Consider the following 25,938-nt stretch of genomic DNA (forward strand, 5'->3'; position numbering starts at 1 on the left):
CTGATAGTCTGACCAACTGGCCTGTATGTGGATGGATATTTCTATAAACAGACCAACTGGCCTATAGGTGGGTGGATACTTGTATAGCTAGACAGGCAGACCTACTGGCCATTAGGTGGGTGAATATATGTATAGACAGATAGGCAGACCAGCTGAGAAATTTAAAGTTCTAGAACTTTTAATATCATGGTGTTTGCATAGCTTCACTATGGGAACGGAATTAGTACCGTAAGGCCTGCATGAGGCCCCAATATCAAACAAGTGGATCTTAACTATGTTAATCGATAAAGGGAAACAACGTGCCAGAACATAAAAAAAATAACTCTACCAGTAAAATTACACTAATTGTAAGAGTTGTTTCCCATGTCACATTTTCCGTATCAGTTTCGAACTTGTATTCACATTCGGTAGAATTTAAAATCTATATTAGACTTTTATTAATGAAGAAAAACTAATATTATAGTATCACCTTTCTACACACGATCAACCTTCAGACATAAGATGATTCAAAATATTAAAGATTAGCCATTAAAAGAATCATGACAAAGAAACAGAGACAGAGACAGAGAGGGGGAAAGGAATCAATACAGTAGAGTAGGTAGGACGAATGAGGGTGTGCCTGTTCCAAACATTAATTTGTGGCAGGAGTTCGTGCGCGATGACATATATCGTTACTCACGATGGTCACACTCAAAATTCAAAATTAGAAATGACAATTTTGGTCGGTTTTGTTTACTATATATTTATTAGGCGACTCCTGGGTACCATATCGTTTGCCAAATGCATACCAAATGCAACGGCGATTTAGATCCTTAAAATTATACTCTGGAAACTTTCAAAATGCAGGTGCTACAGGGATTCCATTCCAAAACTTCCCTTGCCTACATGTTCATCCCACTCCCCTCCCCCACGCCCGCACGGTCTTCCTGGATGCGCACCTGCTTGTGACCAATAATGCATGCCAAAGTAACTCGAATCAAACACACAACTTAAGCATAGTCACTGACGCATACAATACAGGCCACACTTGCCTACAATCACAATGGAGTAATGCTGCTCTGTGCATGAGTGTCTGTCTGTCTGTCTGTCTGTCTGTGTATATGTTCCCGCTTTCCAACAAAGTTTGATTTCCTAAACGAAAGTGTCTATCTGTGACGGATCACAAGTAAATCACAATTTCTATACGGTCTTAGTCAAATGACCATATAGAAATCAATAAGAAACTTAGAGTATGCAACGTATCCATAGATTTGCAATATAAAACAATGGATGTTTTGCTCACAGACGAAGACTCGTAGGCGGGCCCAATCAGGGTGGGAGGGCAAAGAAGACGATATGGCCCGGGTCTCAACCCCTAAGGATCCTCGCTTTTTATATATAATAGTATAATATTAAATATACTTCAATGTGTACTTAGTTGTCTTTTAATTCTGTATATAGTAAATTATATGGGCTTATTTGTACATTCGAATCATTTACAAATTGCAATATTAACAGGGCCTTGGGACCTCACAATTTTAACGTGTCCCGAGCCTCTCACAACCTCTGAAGGGGCTGCTGATAGGTGCTGATTTCACACTTCGTAAACGTAACGTTACGAAAACATACATTCTTTATAAATCTGTGACTTTGTGAATAAGCTTTCTTTGCACTTGGCATGCATCCATACACAAAAGATATACAAGATGCAGCGAGAAGTACTAGAGAAACTGAACAAAACACATATCTTAACCAATATGTGATGGTGGTACAAAAGAACTGACTAGAGTATCATTCTGTTATGCAAATCTCACGGAAATAAGATCATCTGTGTTGTTTTCAATTAACTCCATCAATTTTTCTGGTATATATCATTACAATAGTAAATGTATTATTTTTCTCCTATTTGATAAACACTGTACATGGGTAGTCATGGGTCAAGGTACCATCCCACAAACTACCTACGGCAACAGAAAATTTGATACAGTGACATATTCAAATAAATTGAACTATGTTTGGATTACTAATATCAATTTCATGTCCTTTTTAACAAAATAACAACAGCAAAAAAAACATCCTAGAAAGGCAAATTTCCATTGGAGAGAAATGATGAGAGAGAGAAAGGGGGCGGGGTTGTCGTGTAATACATTCAATATATATACTTGTCCAAATAAAGGGAATAACTTTTAAAATAGGTTTTCTCTTATTTTTGTCAAGTGCATTACTCCCTCAAAGATATCCGCCAAAACTGAATATATTCCCTCATATAGCTGATATAATAATACATTATGTTCTGCACAGTAAAGCTTGCAGTGTTTCATAACAAAAATAATTCATCAATAATACCTTCATGAATGTTCCAGCTGTTACTGAATTTCACCAAATCATTTTCTGTAGAATGTATGCATAATGCGCCCTCAGATCTGGTTCCATGCAGTTTGTCAGGAGTGATCAATAGAACAAACAACATAGATATTGATCTGCCAGCGCATTATATGATGGAACATCAGGATCTGTTACTTGCACTTAGACTCATCTTATAAGAAAGAACATACGCACGTATTTCAGAAATGGCAATCGCCAGTATCATTTCATTATCTTCATAATGATTTTCATAACTAGAGTCTCTATTTCCTTGACCTGCGAGGGTACAAATTATACATAGAATCAAATTTTAAAAAGAATAAGAAAAATATTAAAAACATAAAACTTTTAAGAACATATGCAGACTGTAATTTTAATATTCATCATGAAATATTGTACTCTGAAAGATTCACAAATGTTTTCCTGTTAAAATTTATTAATTAATTACATCATATATTTCATTTGGAAATTAATTTCATAATACCAACTATTCAATGGAATAATAATTAATAATAATAATGATAATGACAATTATTATTATTATTATTATTATTATTATTATTGGTAGAACACATACCGACTCTTTAAGATGTAGCTAGCGGTTACAAGGTTTTAGAGAAAAACCGAATAGCTTAGAAGAGAAAAGAATCGTGAAAATAAAAATTATGTATGATTATAATGTATCTTTTCGTACAGTTAATTCTAAAAATAAAAGACAATATCATTAACTGGGTTATAATCAGAACGAGTATGTAAAAGAAAGTAAAAGAAATTACCTCAATGGCTATAGATGGAAAGAAAATGAATAATTTTATAGCAAAATAAATAAAATGAAAAAGAATCGTGTCCGACTATATTGGACGGGCTACCCAACGATGCCTATTCACAGGCGCGATCCCACTACTGCTCGACACGGGGACTTTTGCCTGCTGTGTTTCCACCCTGGGCCAGTACGTCCCTCCTTAGACAACCTGGACCCCCTAGGCTCCCCCGAGGGACCCATATTGATGCCGAGCTTAGCGCGGACACCCGATCGACATAGAGCACCGAGGAGCAGAGCCCCCGCCCTCAAACCGTCCAACGACCCCGGCCTCCAAGTAGCTGGATTACAGGAGCACGCCACAACTCCCAGCCGAAAACAATTTGCAACCTTAGCATATATAACTCTAAAATGTAGTGGAATCTGGATGATACACCTTTATGAAACTGATACAAAATTCAAGCTTTAGAAGAAACTCTCAAAATTTACAACAAATATCGAAATGTCCTGGAAAATTATACTGTCTTATTTGACAAGGCGGAAGTACGCGTCACTCGTTGACGAAGGGAGCGCACTCATAATGTTCCATTAAGGGAGGCAACTTGTCGTCAAACAAAAACCACTATCTGTTCTCAGATTTGCTACTCTTGTCACAGGTCGTACCCAATCACCTTCATTTATGAATAATAAGATGTGGCCAAATACTAGAAGTATTACACGAGTTACCGATTGAATTTGTTGACATTATTATGCTGACAGGACAAATTTACACACATAGGATGTTATATCATTGCAATCTGTCAGTGAGGCAGCGCATCGACCAATTTGTCCAGATTTGCACCTATTGAACGGTTCTAAACAATCATTAATTTTCAATATTAAAATCTCCGAATTCTCTCTCTCTCTCTCTCTCTCTCTCTCTCTCTCTCTTTGACAGTGCTACGATATATATTTCGGATATTTAATTATTAAAAAATTCTACAGAAATGAAAGGGAAAATATTAATTTTGATTTTGCATATAAAATTACGGGTTTCATATATCACTTTTCAATGTGTATGCAATATTCTTTAATAGCATTTGATATGTATGTACCTTCTTGTCCTTCAAAACTGCATAAATACTAATTATTATTTACACAGGATAAACACTGTTATGTATTCACAGATTTCAAGTTTTATTTCCTCATTTTAATACTTGGAAACTTAAACTAGAGCTTAAACTAAGCTGAAAAAGAGAGATATTTTCACTGGTATTATCTTTGCCATTTTGATCAAATCTAGAAGAAAATGTAGAAAGCCAAAATCCTAGTATTTGCCTATTCGATAGGTTCAATTTGCCTGCAACAGTTTACTGTTGGAAAGGAATTTATAAGTTATGCTTTTCCTATTTTCATTTGAAACTCAACAGTATCAAATCAAATCACTTTATTTCAAAAATATAGGCCCCCGGCCCGTAATACAAAATTATGTTTTATATACACAACTGGAACGCCGCATTTTCTTTAATGCATGTGGAAATATAAATTCTTGATTTATTTCTACACTTATTACTACACTTAGGTCGGAATAGTAATATATTCACATCATTTATTCGGATGGACATAAAGAGCCCTCTCTCCTAGCAAATGATCTGTACCGGTAATCTGATAAATTATACAGCGTCACTACATCAATCTTAACCAAAAGCCACACAAATTTTGTAACGCTTGGTTATACATAATATACATTTTTTAGAGATCGTCTTCTAATAATATCATATTCTGGGCAAACGCAAACAAATTGAAATTCATCACTTATTAAATAAATATTTCTTCTAATGCACAGTTCACAAAATCTCAATGCACTATCAATTTGTATTTCCTTCTTCCTGTTCCAATCATTCGTTTATGCCTGGAACATCTTAGTTGCAATAAACGTTTTCTTAAATTGAAAAGTATATTACATGAGAGGTATTTCTCACATTGTAGTAGGGATTTATACTGAGCACAGTAATAACATTCTGAGGAATTAGTAATACGTTCCGACCAACATTGAAATGCAGTCTCTCTAATCATTTGTGTGAACTCCAAAACAACTTCTTTTCCATAACCAACATCGTATGTCATCCGCACATATCCAGGGCCATATTGATAGAGCAAATCTTTAATCTTCTTAGCCATTGTGACTCTATGCAACATCGTCTAACGTTTAGAACATGACATAACATTGATATGGATATATCATCCGATAATCGCACGTGTGTATGTGTGTGTATGTTTGTGTGTGTGTGTGTTTGTGTGGGGGGAGTGTGGGTGTGTGTGGGGGGGTGTGAGTGGGTGTATTTGTGTGCTCTGCAATTGAAATTTGCTCTGACTGACAATTTGAATATTTGTTTCCGATATTCTACAGCATCAATAATAATAATAATAATAGCATTCTTACTTGTAACATACGGCGAATACATTTCTTTGTTATGTATTTGCTTCTGCATTCGTTCTCCTATTTGGTGTTCAAATATATGAAATCCAAAGTACATTTGATAGATGAATATAAAAAGGGTACATAAAGATTTTAAAAAGAAATATAATTTGGTGTGCTTCTCCGCAACTTCATAACGAGCCAGTCAGAAGTCGTACAGAGCCAGCCATGTGTCGAACCCAAAAAGATCGTAGTCACCTGAAGTTGTACACATGCTCACAAAAGTCGTACAGTGCCCCTTAATGTCTCAAAGAGCTACCCATACATTTTACCTTCGATGTCTTCCAAAGCATATAGAAGCCGCCCGTGGCTGATATTAAGAATCTCAGCATGGACGGGTCTGGTTACTTGTTGGAGATTACAGGTTTGATCGTTGCCTATTACCAAGCAGAAATATTGGTTGGTTTACAACGGCATTTTAACCACATTATCGGTTATGCCATACCGAGGAAATGGCAGCAAAGGAAAACAATGGCAAAGCAAGGCAACCAACCATGGACCTCCTTGAAATGAAGACTGTCAATCGAAAAATTTATGGTTATAGTCGGTTTATCCTTTCATTTTTCCTTACTGTATCTTTTTGTATTTTCACTGTATGTATCACTCGTATTCCTATCAGCATCGCCAGCGAGCCCATACCCCTGCCATTTTGTGATACACGTTCGAATGCAAAACTTCAAAACCAAGAGATAAGTTAATTTTCAAATACGTCAAAATCGGTACAAATTATGCTCTAAATCTGCTACATTGTTCTGTTGTTATTTAAATAGTTTCTTCTGCGCATCATCAGTTTCATATGTGAAAATTACAGAAATTATGTTCGGATACTAGGAACACAGAAAATTTCCCAACGGTAATTTGCCAGGTGTTTAGCGTGCTATTAGACACTCGTGCACATTGACACTTTATGCTAATTTATGATAGATTTGCTATTAAAACTGACAATTTCCGTGGGTTTTCTTTATATTTTTCATTTGGCGTCTCCTTGGCACCATAGCATCTATCCAATGCTTTAAACACAACGAACAAGGTCAATGTCGTCTTTTCATCAAGTTTATCTCGATACTTACATATCAGAGAAAGCTTCAAGTCCCAATTTAAAAGTCGTAAAATGTCAACTCTACTGTGTATCTAAAATAATATAATATTTATTTAATCATTTATTGACTTTTGAATGAGTATAATAAATACAATACAACACATCTTGAATAGAGAAGAAATCTTATCAAACTATGCTACATTGGACCCTAAAATGCAGAATACATGCTGTATAGTATCGTTCACGCGTGGACATGTATAAATTTGTCAATACTGCCATGTCAAATGTTATATGTTCCGGTGGGACATACATAATGTTTACGCCGTAATTACATCATCGTAATGGGATCACTTTGTAGGACTATTTCATTTTATTTACGATCTTCTTGTGTTTCATTTTCACGTACAATATTCAACAATGGATGAAAAACATGCACAAATACAGGTGAGCAGAAAGACTGGTCGGATGTTGGGAGGTCATCAGACAAAGAAGCTGATAGTCTGACCAACTGGCCTGTATGTGGATGGATATTTCTATAAACAGACCAACTGGCCTATAGGTGGGTGGATACTTGTATAGCTAGACAGGCAGACCTACTGGCCATTAGGTGGGTGAATATATGTATAGACAGATAGGCAGACCAGCTGAGAAATTTAAAGTTCTAGAACTTTTAATATCATGGTGTTTGCATAGCTTCACTATGGGAACGGAATTAGTACCGTAAGGCCTGCATGAGGCCCCAATATCAAACAAGTGGATCTTAACTATGTTAATCGATAAAGGGAAACAACGTGCCAGAACATAAAAAAAATAACTCTACCAGTAAAATTACACTAATTGTAAGAGTTGTTTCCCATGTCACATTTTCCGTATCAGTTTCGAACTTGTATTCACATTCGGTAGAATTTAAAATCTATATTAGACTTTTATTAATGAAGAAAAACTAATATTATAGTATCACCTTTCTACACACGATCAACCTTCAGACATAAGATGATTCAAAATATTAAAGATTAGCCATTAAAAGAATCATGACAAAGAAACAGAGACAGAGACAGAGAGGGGGAAAGGAATCAATACAGTAGAGTAGGTAGGACGAATGAGGGTGTGCCTGTTCCAAACATTAATTTGTGGCAGGAGTTCGTGCGCGATGACATATATCGTTACTCACGATGGTCACACTCAAAATTCAAAATTAGAAATGACAATTTTGGTCGGTTTTGTTTACTATATATTTATTAGGCGACTCCTGGGTACCATATCGTTTGCCAAATGCATACCAAATGCAACGGCGATTTAGATCCTTAAAATTATACTCTGGAAACTTTCAAAATGCAGGTGCTACAGGGATTCCATTCCAAAACTTCCCTTGCCTACATGTTCATCCCACTCCCCTCCCCCACGCCCGCACGGTCTTCCTGGATGCGCACCTGCTTGTGACCAATAATGCATGCCAAAGTAACTCGAATCAAACACACAACTTAAGCATAGTCACTGACGCATACAATACAGGCCACACTTGCCTACAATCACAATGGAGTAATGCTGCTCTGTGCATGAGTGTCTGTCTGTCTGTCTGTCTGTCTGTGTATATGTTCCCGCTTTCCAACAAAGTTTGATTTCCTAAACGAAAGTGTCTATCTGTGACGGATCACAAGTAAATCACAATTTCTATACGGTCTTAGTCAAATGACCATATAGAAATCAATAAGAAACTTAGAGTATGCAACGTATCCATAGATTTGCAATATAAAACAATGGATGTTTTGCTCACAGACGAAGACTCGTAGGCGGGCCCAATCAGGGTGGGAGGGCAAAGAAGACGATATGGCCCGGGTCTCAACCCCTAAGGATCCTCGCTTTTTATATATAATAGTATAATATTAAATATACTTCAATGTGTACTTAGTTGTCTTTTAATTCTGTATATAGTAAATTATATGGGCTTATTTGTACATTCGAATCATTTACAAATTGCAATATTAACAGGGCCTTGGGACCTCACAATTTTAACGTGTCCCGAGCCTCTCACAACCTCTGAAGGGGCTGCTGATAGGTGCTGATTTCACACTTCGTAAACGTAACGTTACGAAAACATACATTCTTTATAAATCTGTGACTTTGTGAATAAGCTTTCTTTGCACTTGGCATGCATCCATACACAAAAGATATACAAGATGCAGCGAGAAGTACTAGAGAAACTGAACAAAACACATATCTTAACCAATATGTGATGGTGGTACAAAAGAACTGACTAGAGTATCATTCTGTTATGCAAATCTCACGGAAATAAGATCATCTGTGTTGTTTTCAATTAACTCCATCAATTTTTCTGGTATATATCATTACAATAGTAAATGTATTATTTTTCTCCTATTTGATAAACACTGTACATGGGTAGTCATGGGTCAAGGTACCATCCCACAAACTACCTACGGCAACAGAAAATTTGATACAGTGACATATTCAAATAAATTGAACTATGTTTGGATTACTAATATCAATTTCATGTCCTTTTTAACAAAATAACAACAGCAAAAAAAACATCCTAGAAAGGCAAATTTCCATTGGAGAGAAATGATGAGAGAGAGAAAGGGGGCGGGGTTGTCGTGTAATACATTCAATATATATACTTGTCCAAATAAAGGGAATAACTTTTAAAATAGGTTTTCTCTTATTTTTGTCAAGTGCATTACTCCCTCAAAGATATCCGCCAAAACTGAATATATTCCCTCATATAGCTGATATAATAATACATTATGTTCTGCACAGTAAAGCTTGCAGTGTTTCATAACAAAAATAATTCATCAATAATACCTTCATGAATGTTCCAGCTGTTACTGAATTTCACCAAATCATTTTCTGTAGAATGTATGCATAATGCGCCCTCAGATCTGGTTCCATGCAGTTTGTCAGGAGTGATCAATAGAACAAACAACATAGATATTGATCTGCCAGCGCATTATATGATGGAACATCAGGATCTGTTACTTGCACTTAGACTCATCTTATAAGAAAGAACATACGCACGTATTTCAGAAATGGCAATCGCCAGTATCATTTCATTATCTTCATAATGATTTTCATAACTAGAGTCTCTATTTCCTTGACCTGCGAGGGTACAAATTATACATAGAATCAAATTTTAAAAAGAATAAGAAAAATATTAAAAACATAAAACTTTTAAGAACATATGCAGACTGTAATTTTAATATTCATCATGAAATATTGTACTCTGAAAGATTCACAAATGTTTTCCTGTTAAAATTTATTAATTAATTACATCATATATTTCATTTGGAAATTAATTTCATAATACCAACTATTCAATGGAATAATAATTAATAATAATAATGATAATGACAATTATTATTATTATTATTATTATTATTATTATTGGTAGAACACATACCGACTCTTTAAGATGTAGCTAGCGGTTACAAGGTTTTAGAGAAAAACCGAATAGCTTAGAAGAGAAAAGAATCGTGAAAATAAAAATTATGTATGATTATAATGTATCTTTTCGTACAGTTAATTCTAAAAATAAAAGACAATATCATTAACTGGGTTATAATCAGAACGAGTATGTAAAAGAAAGTAAAAGAAATTACCTCAATGGCTATAGATGGAAAGAAAATGAATAATTTTATAGCAAAATAAATAAAATGAAAAAGAATCGTGTCCGACTATATTGGACGGGCTACCCAACGATGCCTATTCACAGGCGCGATCCCACTACTGCTCGACACGGGGACTTTTGCCTGCTGTGTTTCCACCCTGGGCCAGTACGTCCCTCCTTAGACAACCTGGACCCCCTAGGCTCCCCCGAGGGACCCATATTGATGCCGAGCTTAGCGCGGACACCCGATCGACATAGAGCACCGAGGAGCAGAGCCCCCGCCCTCAAACCGTCCAACGACCCCGGCCTCCAAGTAGCTGGATTACAGGAGCACGCCACAACTCCCAGCCGAAAACAATTTGCAACCTTAACATATATAACTCTAAAATGTAGTGGAATCTGGATGATACACCTTTATGAAACTGATACAAAATTCAAGCTTTAGAAGAAACTCTCAAAATTTACAACAAATATCGAAATGTCCTGGAAAATTATACTGTCTTATTTGACAAGGCGGAAGTACGCGTCACTCGTTGACGAAGGGAGCGCACTCATAATGTTCCATTAAGGGAGGCAACTTGTCGTCAAACAAAAACCACTATCTGTTCTCAGATTTGCTACTCTTGTCACAGGTCGTACCCAATCACCTTCATTTATGAATAATAAGATGTGGCCAAATACTAGAAGTATTACACGAGTTACCGATTGAATTTGTTGACATTATTATGCTGACAGGACAAATTTACACACATAGGATGTTATATCATTGCAATCTGTCAGTGAGGCAGCGCATCGACCAATTTGTCCAGATTTGCACCTATTGAACGGTTCTAAACAATCATTAATTTTCAATATTAAAATCTCCGAATTCTCTCTCTCTCTCTCTCTCTCTCTCTCTCTCTCTCTCTTTGACAGTGCTACGATATATATTTCGGATATTTAATTATTAAAAAATTCTACAGAAATGAAAGGGAAAATATTAATTTTGATTTTGCATATAAAATTACGGGTTTCATATATCACTTTTCAATGTGTATGCAATATTCTTTAATAGCATTTGATATGTATGTACCTTCTTGTCCTTCAAAACTGCATAAATACTAATTATTATTTACACAGGATAAACACTGTTATGTATTCACAGATTTCAAGTTTTATTTCCTCATTTTAATACTTGGAAACTTAAACTAGAGCTTAAACTAAGCTGAAAAAGAGAGATATTTTCACTGGTATTATCTTTGCCATTTTGATCAAATCTAGAAGAAAATGTAGAAAGCCAAAATCCTAGTATTTGCCTATTCGATAGGTTCAATTTGCCTGCAACAGTTTACTGTTGGAAAGGAATTTATAAGTTATGCTTTTCCTATTTTCATTTGAAACTCAACAGTATCAAATCAAATCACTTTATTTCAAAAATATAGGCCCCCGGCCCGTAATACAAAATTATGTTTTATATACACAACTGGAACGCCGCATTTTCTTTAATGCATGTGGAAATATAAATTCTTGATTTATTTCTACACTTATTACTACACTTAGGTCGGAATAGTAATATATTCACATCATTTATTCGGATGGACATAAAGAGCCCTCTCTCCTAGCAAATGATCTGTACCGGTAATCTGATAAATTATACAGCGTCACTACATCAATCTTAACCAAAAGCCACACAAATTTTGTAACGCTTGGTTATACATAATATACATTTTTTAGAGATCGTCTTCTAATAATATCATATTCTGGGCAAACGCAAACAAATTGAAATTCATCACTTATTAAATAAATATTTCTTCTAATGCACAGTTCACAAAATCTCAATGCACTATCAATTTGTATTTCCTTCTTCCTGTTCCAATCATTCGTTTATGCCTGGAACATCTTAGTTGCAATAAACGTTTTCTTAAATTGAAAAGTATATTACATGAGAGGTATTTCTCACATTGTAGTAGGGATTTATACTGAGCACAGTAATAACATTCTGAGGAATTAGTAATACATTCCGACCAACATTGAAATGCAGTCTCTCTAATCATTTGTGTGAACTCCAAAACAACTTCTTTTCCATAACCAACATCGTATGTCATCCGCACATATCCAGGGCCATATTGATAGAGCAAATCTTTAATCTTCTTAGCCATTGTGACTCTATGCAACATCGTCTAACGTTTAGAACATGACATAACATTGATATGGATATATCATCCGATAATCGCACGTGTGTATGTGTGTGTATGTTTGTGTGTGTGTGTGTTTGTGTGGGGGGAGTGTGGGTGTGTGTGGGGGGGTGTGAGTGGGTGTATTTGTGTGCTCTGCAATTGAAATTTGCTCTGACTGACAATTTGAATATTTGTTTCCGATATTCTACAGCATCAATAATAATAATAATAATAGCATTCTTACTTGTAACATACGGCGAATACATTTCTTTGTTATGTATTTGCTTCTGCATTCGTTCTCCTATTTGGTGTTCAAATATATGAAATCCAAAGTACATTTGATAGATGAATATAAAAAGGGTACATAAAGATTTTAAAAAGAAATATAATTTGGTGTGCTTCTCCGCAACTTCATAACGAGCCAGTCAGAAGTCGTACAGAGCCAGCCATGTGTCGAACCCAAAAAGATCGTAGTCACCTGAAGTTGTACACATGCTCACAAAAGTCGTACAGTGCCCCTTAATGTCTCAAAGAGCTACCCATACATTTTACCTTCGATGTCTTCCAAAGCATATAGAAGCCGTCCGTGGCTGATATTAAGAATCTCAGCATGGACGGGTCTGGTTACTTGTTGGAGATTACAGGTTTGATCGTTGCCTATTACCAAGCAGAAATATTGGTTGGTTTACAACGGCATTTTAACCACATTATCGGTTATGCCATACCGAGGAAATGGCAGCAAAGGAAAACAATGGCAAAGCAAGGCAACCAACCATGGACCTCCTTGAAATGAAGACTGTCAATCGAAAAATTTATGGTTATAGTCGGTTTATCCTTTCATTTTTCCTTACTGTATCTTTTTGTATTTTCACTGTATGTATCACTCGTATTCCTATCAGCATCGCCAGCGAGCCCATACCCCTGCCATTTTGTGATACACGTTCGAATGCAAAACTTCAAAACCAAGAGATAAGTTAATTTTCAAATACGTCAAAATCGGTACAAATTATGCTCTAAATCTGCTACATTGTTCTGTTGTTATTTAAATAGTTTCTTCTGCGCATCATCAGTTTCATATGTGAAAATTACAGAAATTATGTTCGGATACTAGGAACACAGAAAATTTCCCAACGGTAATTTGCCAGGTGTTTAGCGTGCTATTAGACACTCGTGCACATTGACACTTTATGCTAATTTATGATAGATTTGCTATTAAAACTGACAATTTCCGTGGCTTTTCTTTATATTTTTCATTTGGCGTCTCCTTGGCACCATAGCATCTGTCCAATGCTTTAAACACAACGAACAAGGTCAATGTCGTCTTTTCATCAAGTTTATGTCGATACTTACGTATCAGACAAAGCTTCAAGTCCCAATTTAAAAGTCGTAAAATGTCAACTCTACTGTGTATCTAAAATAATATAATATTTATTTAATCATTTATTGACTTTTGAATGGGTATAATAAATACAATACAACACATCTTGAATAGAGAAGAAATCTTATCAAACTATGCTACAGTGGACCCTAAAATGCAGAATACATGCTGTATAGTATCGTTCACGCGTGGACATGTATAAATTTGTCAATACTGCCATGTCAAATGTTATATGTTCCGGTGGGACATACATAATGTTTACGCCGTAATTACATCATCGTATTGGGATCACTTTGTAGGACTATTTCATTTTATTTACGATGTTCTTGTGTTTGATTTTCACGTACAATATTCAACAATGGATGAAAAACATGCACAAATACAGGTGAGCAGAAAGACTGGTCGGATGTTGGGAGGTCATCAGACAAAGAAGCTGATAGTCTGACCAACTGGCCTGTATGTGGATGGATATTTCTATAAACAGACCAACTGGCCTATAGGTGGGTGGATACTTGTATAGCTAGACAGGCAGACCTACTGGCCATTAGGTGGGTGAATATATGTATAGACAGATAGGCAGACCAGCTGAGAAATTTAAAGTTCTAGAACTTTTAATATCATGGTGTTTGCATAGCTTCACTGTGGGAACGGAATTAGTACCGTAAGGCCTGCATGAGGCCCCAATATCAAACAAGTGGATCTTAACTATGTTAATCGATAAAGGGAAACAACGTGCCAGAACATAAAAAAAAATAACTCTACCAGTAAAATTACACTAATTGTAAGAGTTGTTTCCCATGTCACATTTTCCGTATCAGTTTCGAACTTGTATTCACATTCGGTAGAATTTAAAATCTATATTAGACTTTTATTAATGAAGAAAAACTAATATTATAGTATCACCTTTCTACACACGATCAACCTTCAGACATAAGATGATTCAAAATATTAAAGATTAGCCATTAAAAGAATCATGACAAAGAAACAGAGACAGAGACAGAGAGGGGGAAAGGAATCAATACAGTAGAGTAGGTAGGACGAATGAGGGTGTGCCTGTTCCAAACATTAATTTGTGGCAGGAGTTCGTGCGCGATGACATATATCGTTACTCACGATGGTCACACTCAAAATTCAAAATTAGAAATGACAATTTTGGTCGGTTTTGTTTACTATATATTTATTAGGCGACTCCTGGGTACCATATCGTTTGCCAAATGCATACCAAATGCAACGGCGATTTAGATCCTTAAAATTATACTCTGGAAACTTTCAAAATGCAGGTGCTACAGGGATTCCATTCCAAAACTTCCCTTGCCTACATGTTCATCCCACTCCCCTCCCCCACGCCCGCACGGTCTTCCTGGATGCGCACCTGCTTGTGACCAATAATGCATGCCAAAGTAACTCGAATCAAACACACAACTTAAGCATAGTCACTGACGCATACAATACAGGCCACACTTGCCTACAATCACAATGGAGTAATGCTGCTCTGTGCATGAGTGTCTGTCTGTCTGTCTGTCTGTCTGTGTATATGTTCCCGCTTTCCAACAAAGTTTGATTTCCTAAACGAAAGTGTCTATCTGTGACGGATCACAAGTAAATCACAATTTCTATACGGTCTTAGTCAAATGACCATATAGAAATCAATAAGAAACTTAGAGTATGCAACGTATCCATAGATTTGCAATATAAAACAATGGATGTTTTGCTCACAGACGAAGACTCGTAGGCGGGCCCAATCAGGGTGGGAGGGCAAAGAAGACGATATGGCCCGGGTCTCAACCCCTAAGGATCCTCGCTTTTTATATATAATAGTATAATATTAAATATACTTCAATGTGTACTTAGTTGTCTTTTAATTCTGTATATAGTAAATTATATGGGCTTATTTGTACATTCGAATCATTTACAAACTGCAATATTAACAGGGCCTTGGGACCTCACAATTTTAACGTGTCCCGAGCCTCTCACAACCTCTGAAGGGGCTGCTGATAGGTGCTGATTTCACACTTCGTAAACGTAACGTTACGAAAACATACATTCTTTATAAATCTGTGACTTTGTGAATAAGCTTTCTTTGCACTTGGCATGCATCCATACACAAAAGATATACAAGATGCAGCGAGAAGTACTAGAGAAACTGAACAAAACACATATCTTAACCAATATGTGATGGTGGTACAAAAGAACTGACTAGAGTATCATTCTGTTATGCAAATCTCACGGAAATAAGATCATCTGTGTTGTTTTCAATTAACTCCATCAATTTTTCTGGTATATATCATTACAATAGTAAGTGTATTATTTTTCTCCTATTTGATAAACACTGTACATGGGTAGTCATGGGTCAAGGTACCATCCCACAAACTACCTACGGCAACAGAAAATTTGATACAGTGACATATTCAAATAAATTGAACTACGTTTGGATTACTAATATCAATTTCATGTCCTTTTTAACAAAATAACAACAGCAAAAAAAACATCCTAGAAAGGCAAATTTCCATTGGAGAGAAATGATGAGAGATAGAAAGGGGGCGGGGTTGTCGTGTAATACATTCAATATATATACTTGTCCAAATAAAGGGAATAACTTTTAAAATAGGTTTTCTCTTATTTTTGTCAAGTGCATTACTCCCTCAAAGATATCCGCCAAAACTGAATATATTCCCTCATATAGCTGACATAATAATACATTATGTTCTGCACAGTAAAGCTTGCAGTGTTTCATAACAAAAATAATTCATCAATAATACCTTCATGAATGTCCCAGCTGTTACTGAATTTCACCAAATCATTTTCTGTAGAATGTATGCATAATGCGCCCTCAGATCTGGTTCCATGCAGTTTGTCAGGAGTGATCAATAGAACAAACAACATAGATATTGATCTGCCAGCGCATTATATGATGGAACATCAGGATCTGTTACTTGCACTTAGACTCATCTTATAAGAAAGAACATACGCACGTATTTCAGAAATGGCAATCGCCAGTATCATTTCATTATCTTCATAATGATTTTCATAACTAGAGTCTCTATTTCCTTGACCTGCGAGGGTACAAATTATACATAGAATCAAATTTTAAAAAGAATAAGAAAAATATTAAAAACATAAAACTTTTAAGAACATATGCAGACTGTAATTTTAATATTCATCATGAAATATTGTACTCTGAAAGATTCACAAATGTTTTCCTGTTAAAATTTATTAATTAATTACATCATATATTTCATTTGGAAATTAATTTCATAATACCAACTATTCAATGGAATAATAATTAATAATAATAATGATAATGACAATTATTATTATTATTATTATTATTATTATTGGTAGAACACATACCGACTCTTTAAGATGTAGCTAGCGGTTACAAGGTTTTAGAGAAAAACCGAATAGCTTAGAAGAGAAAAGAATCGTGAAAATAAAAATTATGTATGATTATAATGTATCTTTTCGTACAGTTAATTCTAAAAATAAAAGACAATATCATTAACTGGGTTATAATCAGAACGAGTATGTAAAAGAAAGTAAAAGAAATTACCTCAATGGCTATAGATGGAAAGAAAATGAATAATTTTATAGCAAAATAAATAAAATGAAAAAGAATCGTGTCCGACTATATTGGACGGGCTACCCAACGATGCCTATTCACAGGCGCGATCCCACTACTGCTCGACACGGGGACTTTTGCCTGCTGTGTTTCCACCCTGGGCCAGTACGTCCCTCCTTAGACAACCTGGACCCCCTAGGCTCCCCCGAGGGACCCATATTGATGCCGAGCTTAGCGCGGACACCCGATCGACATAGAGCACCGAGGAGCAGAGCCCCCGCCCTCAAACCGTCCAACGACCCCGGCCTCCAAGTAGCTGGATTACAGGAGCACGCCACAACTCCCAGCCGAAAACAATTTGCAACCTTAGCATATATAACTCTAAAATGTAGTGGAATCTGGATGATACACTTTTATGAAACTGATACAAAATTCAAGCTTTAGAAGAAACTCTCAAAATTTACAACAAATATCGAAATGTCCTGGAAAATTATACTGTCTTATTTGACAAGGCGGAAGTACGCGTCACTCGTTGACGAAGGGAGCGCACTCATAATGTTCCATTAAGGGAGGCAACTTGTCGTCAAACAAAAACCACTATCTGTTCTCAGATTTGCTACTCTTGTCACAGGTCGTACCCAATCACCTTCATTTATGAATAATAAGATGTGGCCAAATACTAGAAGTATTACACGAGTTACCGATTGAATTTGTTGACATTATTATGCTGACAGGACAAATTTACACACATAGGATGTTATATCATTGCAATCTGTCAGTGAGGCAGCGCATCGACCAATTTGTCCAAATTTACACCTATTGAACGGTTCTAAACAATCATTAATTTTCAATATTAAAATCTCCGAATTCTCCCTCCCTCTCTCTCTCTCTCTCTCTCTCTCTCTCTCTCTCTCTCTCTCTCTCTGACAGTGCTACGATATATATTTCGGATATTTAATTATTAAAAAATTCTACAGAAATGAAAGGGAAAATATTAATTTTGATTTTGCATATAAAATTACGGGTTTCATATATCACTTTTCAATGTGTATGCAATATTCTTTAATAGCATTTGACATGTTTGTACCTTCTTGTCCTTCAAAACTGCATAAATACTAATTATTATTTACACAGGATAAACACTGTTATGTATTCACAGATTTCAAGTTTTATTTCCTCATTTTAATACTTGGAAACTTAAACTAGAGCTTAAACTAAGCTGAAAAAGAGAGATATTTTCACTGGTATTATCTTTGCCATTTTGATCAAATCTAGAAGAAAAAGTAGAAAGCCAAAATCCTAGTATTTGCCTATTCGATAGGTTCAATTTGCCTGCAACAGTTTACTGTTGGAAAGGAATTTATAAGTTATGCTTTTCCTATTTTCATTTGAAACTCAACAGTATCAAATCAATTCACTTTATTTCAAAAATATAGGCCCCCGGCCCGTAATACAAAATTATGTTTTATATAAACAACTGGAACGCCGCATTTTCTTTAATGCATGTGGAAATATAAATTCTTGATTTATTTCTACACTTATTACTACACTTAGGTCGGAATAGTAATATATTTACATCATTTATTCGGATGGACATAAAGAGCCCTCTGTCCTAGCAAATGATCTCTACCGGTAATGTGATAAATTATACAGCGGCATTACATCATTCTTAACCAAAAGCCACACAAATTTTGTAACGCTTGGTTATACATAATATACATTTTTTAGAGATCGTCTTCTAATAATATCATATTCTGGGCAAACGCAAACAAATTGAAATTCATCACTTATTAAATAAATATTTCTTCTAATGCACAGTTCACAAAATCTCAATGCACTATCAATTTGTATTTCCTTCTTCCTGTTCCAATCATTCGTTTATGCCTGGAACATCTTAGTTGCAATAAACGTTTTCTTAAATTGAAAAGTATATTACATGAGAGGTATTTCTCACATTGTAGTAGGGATTTATACTGAGCACAGTAATAACATTCTGAGGAATTAGTAATACGTTCCGACCAACATTGAAATGCAGTCTCTCTAATCATTTGTGTGAACTCCAAAACAACTTCTTTTCCATAACCAACATCGTATGTCATCCGCACATATCCAGGGCCATATTGATAGAGCAAATCTTTAATCTTCTTAGCCATTGTGACTCTATGCAACATCGTCTAACGTTTAGAACATGACATAACATTGATATGGATATATCATCCGATAATCGCACGTGTGTATGTGTGTGTATGTTTGTGTGTGTGTGTGTTTGTGTGGGGGGAGTGTGGGTGTGTGTGGGGGGTGTGAGTGGGTGTATTTGTGTGCTCTGCAATTGAAATTTGCTCTGACTGACAATTTGAATATTTGTTTCCGATATTCTACAGCATCAATAATAATAATAATAATAGCATTCTTACTTGTAACATACGGCGAATACATTTCTTTGTTATGTATTTGCTTCTGCATTCGTTCTCCTATTTGGTGTTCAAATATATGAAATCCAAAGTACATTTGATAGATGAATATAAAAAGGGTACATAAAGATTTTAAAAAGAAATATAATTTGGTGTGCTTCTCCGCAACTTCATAACGAGCCAGTCAGAAGTCGTACAGAGCCAGCCATGTGTCGAACCCAAAAAGATCGTAGTCACCTGAAGTTGTACACATGCTCACAAAAGTCGTACAGTGCCCCTTAATGTCTCAAAGAGCTACCCATACATTTTACCTTCGATGTCTTCCAAAGCATATAGAAGCCGCCCGTGGCTGATATTAAGAATCTCAGCATGGACGGGTCTGGTTACTTGTTGGAGATTACAGGTTTGATCGTTGCCTATTACCAAGCAGAAATATTGGTTGGTTTACAACGGCATTTTAACCACATTATCGGTTATGCCATACCGAGGAAATGGCAGCAAAGGAAAACAATGGCAAAGCAAGGCAACCAACCATGGACCTCCTTGAAATGAAGACTGTCAATCGAAAAATTTATGGTTATAGTCGGTTTATCCTTTCATTTTTCCTTACTGTATCTTTTTGTATTTTCACTGTATGTATCACTCGTATTCCTATCAGCATCGCCAGCGAGCCCATACCCCTGCCATTTTGTGATACACGTTCGAATGCAAAACTTCAAAACCAAGAGATAAGTTAATTTTCAAATACGTCAAAATCGGTACAAATTATGCTCTAAATCTGCTACATTGTTCTGTTGTTATTTAAATAGTTTCTTCTGCGCATCATCAGTTTCATATGTGAAAATTACAGAAATTATGTTCGGATACTAGGAACACAGAAAATTTCCCAACGGTAATTTGCCAGGTGTTTAGCGTGCTATTAGACACTCGTGCACATTGACACTTTATGCTAATTTATGATAGATTTGCCATTAAAACTGACAATTTCCGTGGCTTTTCTTTATATTTTTCATTTGGCGTCTCCTTGGCACCATAGCATCTATCCAATGCTTTAAACACAACGAACAAGGTCAATGTCGTCTTTTCATCAAGTTTATCTCGATACTTACATATCAGAGAAAGCTTCAAGTCCCAATTTAAAAGTCGTAAAATGTCAACTCTACTGTGTATCTAAAATAATATAATATTTATTTAATCATTTATTGACTTTTGAATGAGTATAATAAATACAATACAACACATCTTGAATAGAGAAGAAATCTTATCAAACTATGCTACATTGGACCCTAAAATGCAGAATACATGCTGTATAGTATCGTTCACGCGTGGACATGTATAAATTTGTCAATACTGCCATGTCAAATGTTATATGTTCCGGTGGGACATGCATAATGTTTACGCCGTAATTACATCATCGTAATGGGATCACTTTGTAGGACTATTTCATTTTATTTACGATCTTCTTGTGTTTGATTTTCACGTACAATATTCAACAATGGATGAAAAACATGCACAAATACAGGTGAGCAGAAAGACTGGTCGGATGTTGGGAGGTCATCAGACAAAGAAGCTGATAGTCTGACCAACTGGCCTGTATGTGGATGGATATTTCTATAAACAGACCAACTGGCCTATAGGTGGGTGGATACTTGTATAGCTAGACAGGCAGACCTACTGGCCATTAGGTGGGTGAATATATGTATAGACAGATAGGCAGACCAGCTGAGAAATTTAAAGTTCTAGAACTTTTAATATCATGGTGTTTGCATAGCTTCACTGTGGGAACGGAATTAGTACCGTAAGGCCTGCATGAGGCCCCAATATCAAACAAGTGGATCTTAACTATGTTAATCGATAAAGGGAATCAACGTGCCAGAACATAAAAAAAAATAACTCTACCAGTAAAATTACACTAATTGTAAGAGTTGTTTCCCATGTCACATTTTCCGTATCAGTTTCGAACTTGTATTCACATTCGGTAGAATTTAAAATCTATATTAGACTTTTATTAATGAAGAAAAACTAATATTATAGTATCACCTTTCTACACACGATCAACCTTCAGACATAAGATGATTCAAAATATTAAAGATTAGCCATTAAAAGAATCATGACAAAGAAACAGAGACAGAGACAGAGAGGGGGAAAGGAATCAATACAGTAGAGTAGGTAGGACGAATGAGGGTGTGCCTGTTCCAAACATTAATTTGTGGCAGGAGTTCGTGCGCGATGACATATATCGTTACTCACGATGGTCACACTCAAAATTCAAAATTAGAAATGACAATTTTGGTCGGTTTTGTTTACTATATATTTATTAGGCTCCTGGGTACCATATCGTTTGCCAAATGCATACCAAATGCAACGGCGATTTAGATCCTTAAAATTATACTCTGGAAACTTTCAAAATGCAGGTGCTACAGGGATTCCATTCCAAAACTTCCCTTGCCTACATGTTCATCCCACTCCCCTCCCCCACGCCCGCACGGTCTTCCTGGATGCGCACCTGCTTGTGACCAATAATGCATGCCAAAGTAACTCGAATCAAACACACAACTTAAGCATAGTCACTGACGCATACAATACAGGCCACACTTGCCTACAATCACAATGGAGTAATGCTGCTCTGTGCATGAGTGTCTGTCTGTCTGTCTGTCTGTCTGTGTATATGTTCCCGCTTTCCAACAAAGTTTGATTTCCTAAACGAAAGTGTCTATCTGTGACGGATCACAAGTAAATCACAATTTCTATACGGTCTTAGTCAAATGACCATATAGAAATCAATAAGAAACTTAGAGTATGCAACGTATCCATAGATTTGCAATATAAAACAATGGATGTTTTGCTCACAGACGAAGACTCGTAGGCGGGCCCAATCAGGGTGGGAGGGCAAAGAAGACGATATGGCCCGGGTCTCAACCCCTAAGGATCCTCGCTTTTTATATATAATAGTATAATATTAAATATACTTCAATGTGTACTTAGTTGTCTTTTAATTCTGTATATAGTAAATTATATGGGCTTATTTGTACATTCGAATCATTTACAAACTGCAATATTAACAGGGCCTTGGGACCTCACAATTTTAACGTGTCCCGAGCCTCTCACAACCTCTGAAGGGGCTGCTGATAGGTGCTGATTTCACACTTCGTAAACGTAACGTTACGAAAACATACATTCTTTATAAATCTGTGACTTTGTGAATAAGCTTTCTTTGCACTTGGCATGCATCCATACACAAAAGATATACAAGATGCAGCGAGAAGTACTAGAGAAACTGAACAAAACACATATCTTAACCAATATGTGATGGTGGTACAAAAGAACTGACTAGAGTATCATTCTGTTATGCAAATCTCACGGAAATAAGATCATCTGTGTTGTTTTCAATTAACTCCATCAATTTTTCTGGTATATATCATTACAATAGTAAATGTATTATTTTTCTCCTATTTGATAAACACTGTACATGGGTAGTCATGGGTCAAGGTACCATCCCACAAACTACCTACGGCAACAGAAAATTTGATACAGTGACATATTCAAATAAATTGAACTATGTTTGGATTACTAATATCAATTTCATGTCCTTTTTAACAAAATAACAACAGCAAAAAAAACATCCTAGAAAGGCAAATTTCCATTGGAGAGAAATGATGAGAGAGAGAAAGGGGGCGGGGTTGTCGTGTAATACATTCAATATATATACTTGTCCAAATAAAGGGAATAACTTTTAAAATAGGTTTTCTCTTATTTTTGTCAAGTGCATTACTCCCTCAAAGATATCCGCCAAAACTGAATATATTCCCTCATATAGCTGATATAATAATACATTATGTTCTGCACAGTAAAGCTTGCAGTGTTTCATAACAAAAATAATTCATCAATAATACCTTCATGAATGTCCCAGCTGTTACTGAATTTCACCAAATCAGTTTCTGTAGAATGTATGCATAATGCGCCCTCAGATCTGGTTCCATGCAGTTTGTCAGGAGTGATCAATAGAACAAACAACATAGATATTGATCTGCCAGCGCATTATATGATGGAACATCAGGATCTGTTACTTGCACTTAGACTCATCTTATAAGAAAGAACATACGCACGTATTTCAGAAATGGCAATCGCCAGTATCATTTCATTATCTTCATAATGATTTTCATAACTAGAGTCTCTATTTCCTTGACCTGCGAGGGTACAAATTATACATAGAATCAAATTTTAAAAAGAATAAGAAAAATATTAAAAACATAAAACTTTTAAGAACATATGCAGACTGTAATTTTAATATTCATCATGAAATATTGTACTCTGAAAGATTCACAAATGTTTTCCTGTTAAAATTTATTAATTAATTACATCATATATTTCATTTGGAAATTAATTTCATAATACCAACTATTCAATGGAATAATAATTAATAATAATAATGATAATGACAATTATTATTATTATTATTATTATTATTATTGGTAGAACACATACCGACTCTTTAAGATGTAGCTAGCGGTTACAAGGTTTTAGAGAAAAACCGAATAGCTTAGAAGAGAAAAGAATCGTGAAAATAAAAATTATGTATGATTATAATGTATCTTTTCGTACAGTTAATTCTAAAAATAAAAGACAATATCATTAACTGGGTTATAATCAGAACGAGTATGTAAAAGAAAGTAAAAGAAATTACCTCAATGGCTATAGATGGAAAGAAAATGAATAATTTTATAGCAAAATAAATAAAATGAAAAAGAATCGTGTCCGACTATATTGGACGGGCTACCCAACGATGCCTATTCACAGGCGCGATCCCACTACTGCTCGACACGGGGACTTTTGCCTGCTGTGTTTCCACCCTGGGCCAGTACGTCCCTCCTTAGACAACCTGGACCCCCTAGGCTCCCCCGAGGGACCCATATTGATGCCGAGCTTAGCGCGGACACCCGATCGACATAGAGCACCGAGGAGCAGAGCCCCCGCCCTCAAACCGTCCAACGACCCCGGCCTCCAAGTAGCTGGATTACAGGAGCACGCCACAACTCCCAGCCGAAAACAATTTGCAACCTTAGCATATATAACTCTAAAATGTAGTGGAATCTGGATGATACACTTTTATGAAACTGATACAAAATTCAAGCTTTAGAAGAAACTCTCAAAATTTACAACAAATATCGAAATGTCCTGGAAAATTATACTGTCTTATTTGACAAGGCGGAAGTACGCGTCACTCGTTGACGAAGGGAGCGCACTCATAATGTTCCATTAAGGGAGGCAACTTGTCGTCAAACAAAAACCACTATCTGTTCTCAGATTTGCTACTCTTGTCACAGGTCGTACCCAATCACCTTCATTTATGAATAATAAGATGTGGCCAAATACTAGAAGTATTACACGAGTTACCGATTGAATTTGTTGACATTATTATGCTGACAGGACAAATTTACACACATAGGATGTTATATCATTGCAATCTGTCAGTGAGGCAGCGCATCGACCAATTTGTCCAGATTTGCACCTATTGAACGGTTCTAAACAATCATTAATTTTCAATATTAAAATCTCCGAATTCTCTCTCTCTCTCTCTCTCTCTCTCTCTCTTTGACAGTGCTACGATATATATTTCGGATATTTAATTATTAAAAAATTCTACAGAAATGAAAGGGAAAATATTAATTTTGATTTTGCATATAAAATTACGGGTTTCATATATCACTTTTCAATGTGTATGCAATATTCTTTAATAGCATTTGATATGTATGTACCTTCTTGTCCTTCAAAACTGCATAAATACTAATTATTATTTACACAGGATAAACACTGTTATGTATTCACAGATTTCAAGTTTTATTTCCTCATTTTAATACTTGGAAACTTAAACTAGAGCTTAAACTAAGCTGAAAAAGAGAGATATTTTCACTGGTATTATCTTTGCCATTTTGATCAAATCTAGAAGAAAATGTAGAAAGCCAAAATCCTAGTATTTGCCTATTCGATAGGTTCAATTTGCCTGCAACAGTTTACTGTTGGAAAGGAATTTATAAGTTATGCTTTTCCTATTTTCATTTGAAACTCAACAGTATCAAATCAAATCACTTTATTTCAAAAATATAGGCCCCCGGCCCGTAATACAAAATTATGTTTTATATACACAACTGGAACGCCGCATTTTCTTTAATGCATGTGGAAATATAAATTCTTGATTTATTTCTACACTTATTACT

At 35.7% G+C, this 25,938-nt stretch overlaps 4 non-coding genes across 4 annotated transcripts; all 4 read right to left on the minus strand.

The window, feature by feature from the left end:
- Positions 1-3,178: 3,178 nt before the first annotated feature.
- Positions 3,179-3,476, minus strand: LOC149793878 (signal recognition particle RNA). The gene has a single exon (XR_016423142.1).
- Positions 3,477-10,270: 6,794 nt separating this feature from the next.
- On the minus strand, positions 10,271-10,568 carry LOC149793879 (signal recognition particle RNA). The gene has a single exon (XR_016423143.1).
- A 6,794-nt stretch (positions 10,569-17,362) lies between these two features.
- LOC149793880 (signal recognition particle RNA) lies at positions 17,363-17,660 on the minus strand. Its single transcript, XR_016423145.1, has one exon.
- A 6,806-nt stretch (positions 17,661-24,466) lies between these two features.
- LOC149793881 (signal recognition particle RNA) lies at positions 24,467-24,764 on the minus strand. Its single transcript, XR_016423146.1, has one exon.
- Between the last annotated feature and the right edge of the window lie 1,174 nt (positions 24,765-25,938).

The sequence above is a fragment of the Sinohyriopsis cumingii genome, chromosome 8, assembly GCF_028554795.1.
Source record: "Sinohyriopsis cumingii isolate HCF-2022 chromosome 8, ASM2855479v2, whole genome shotgun sequence".
NCBI lineage: Eukaryota > Metazoa > Mollusca > Bivalvia > Unionida > Unionidae > Sinohyriopsis > Sinohyriopsis cumingii.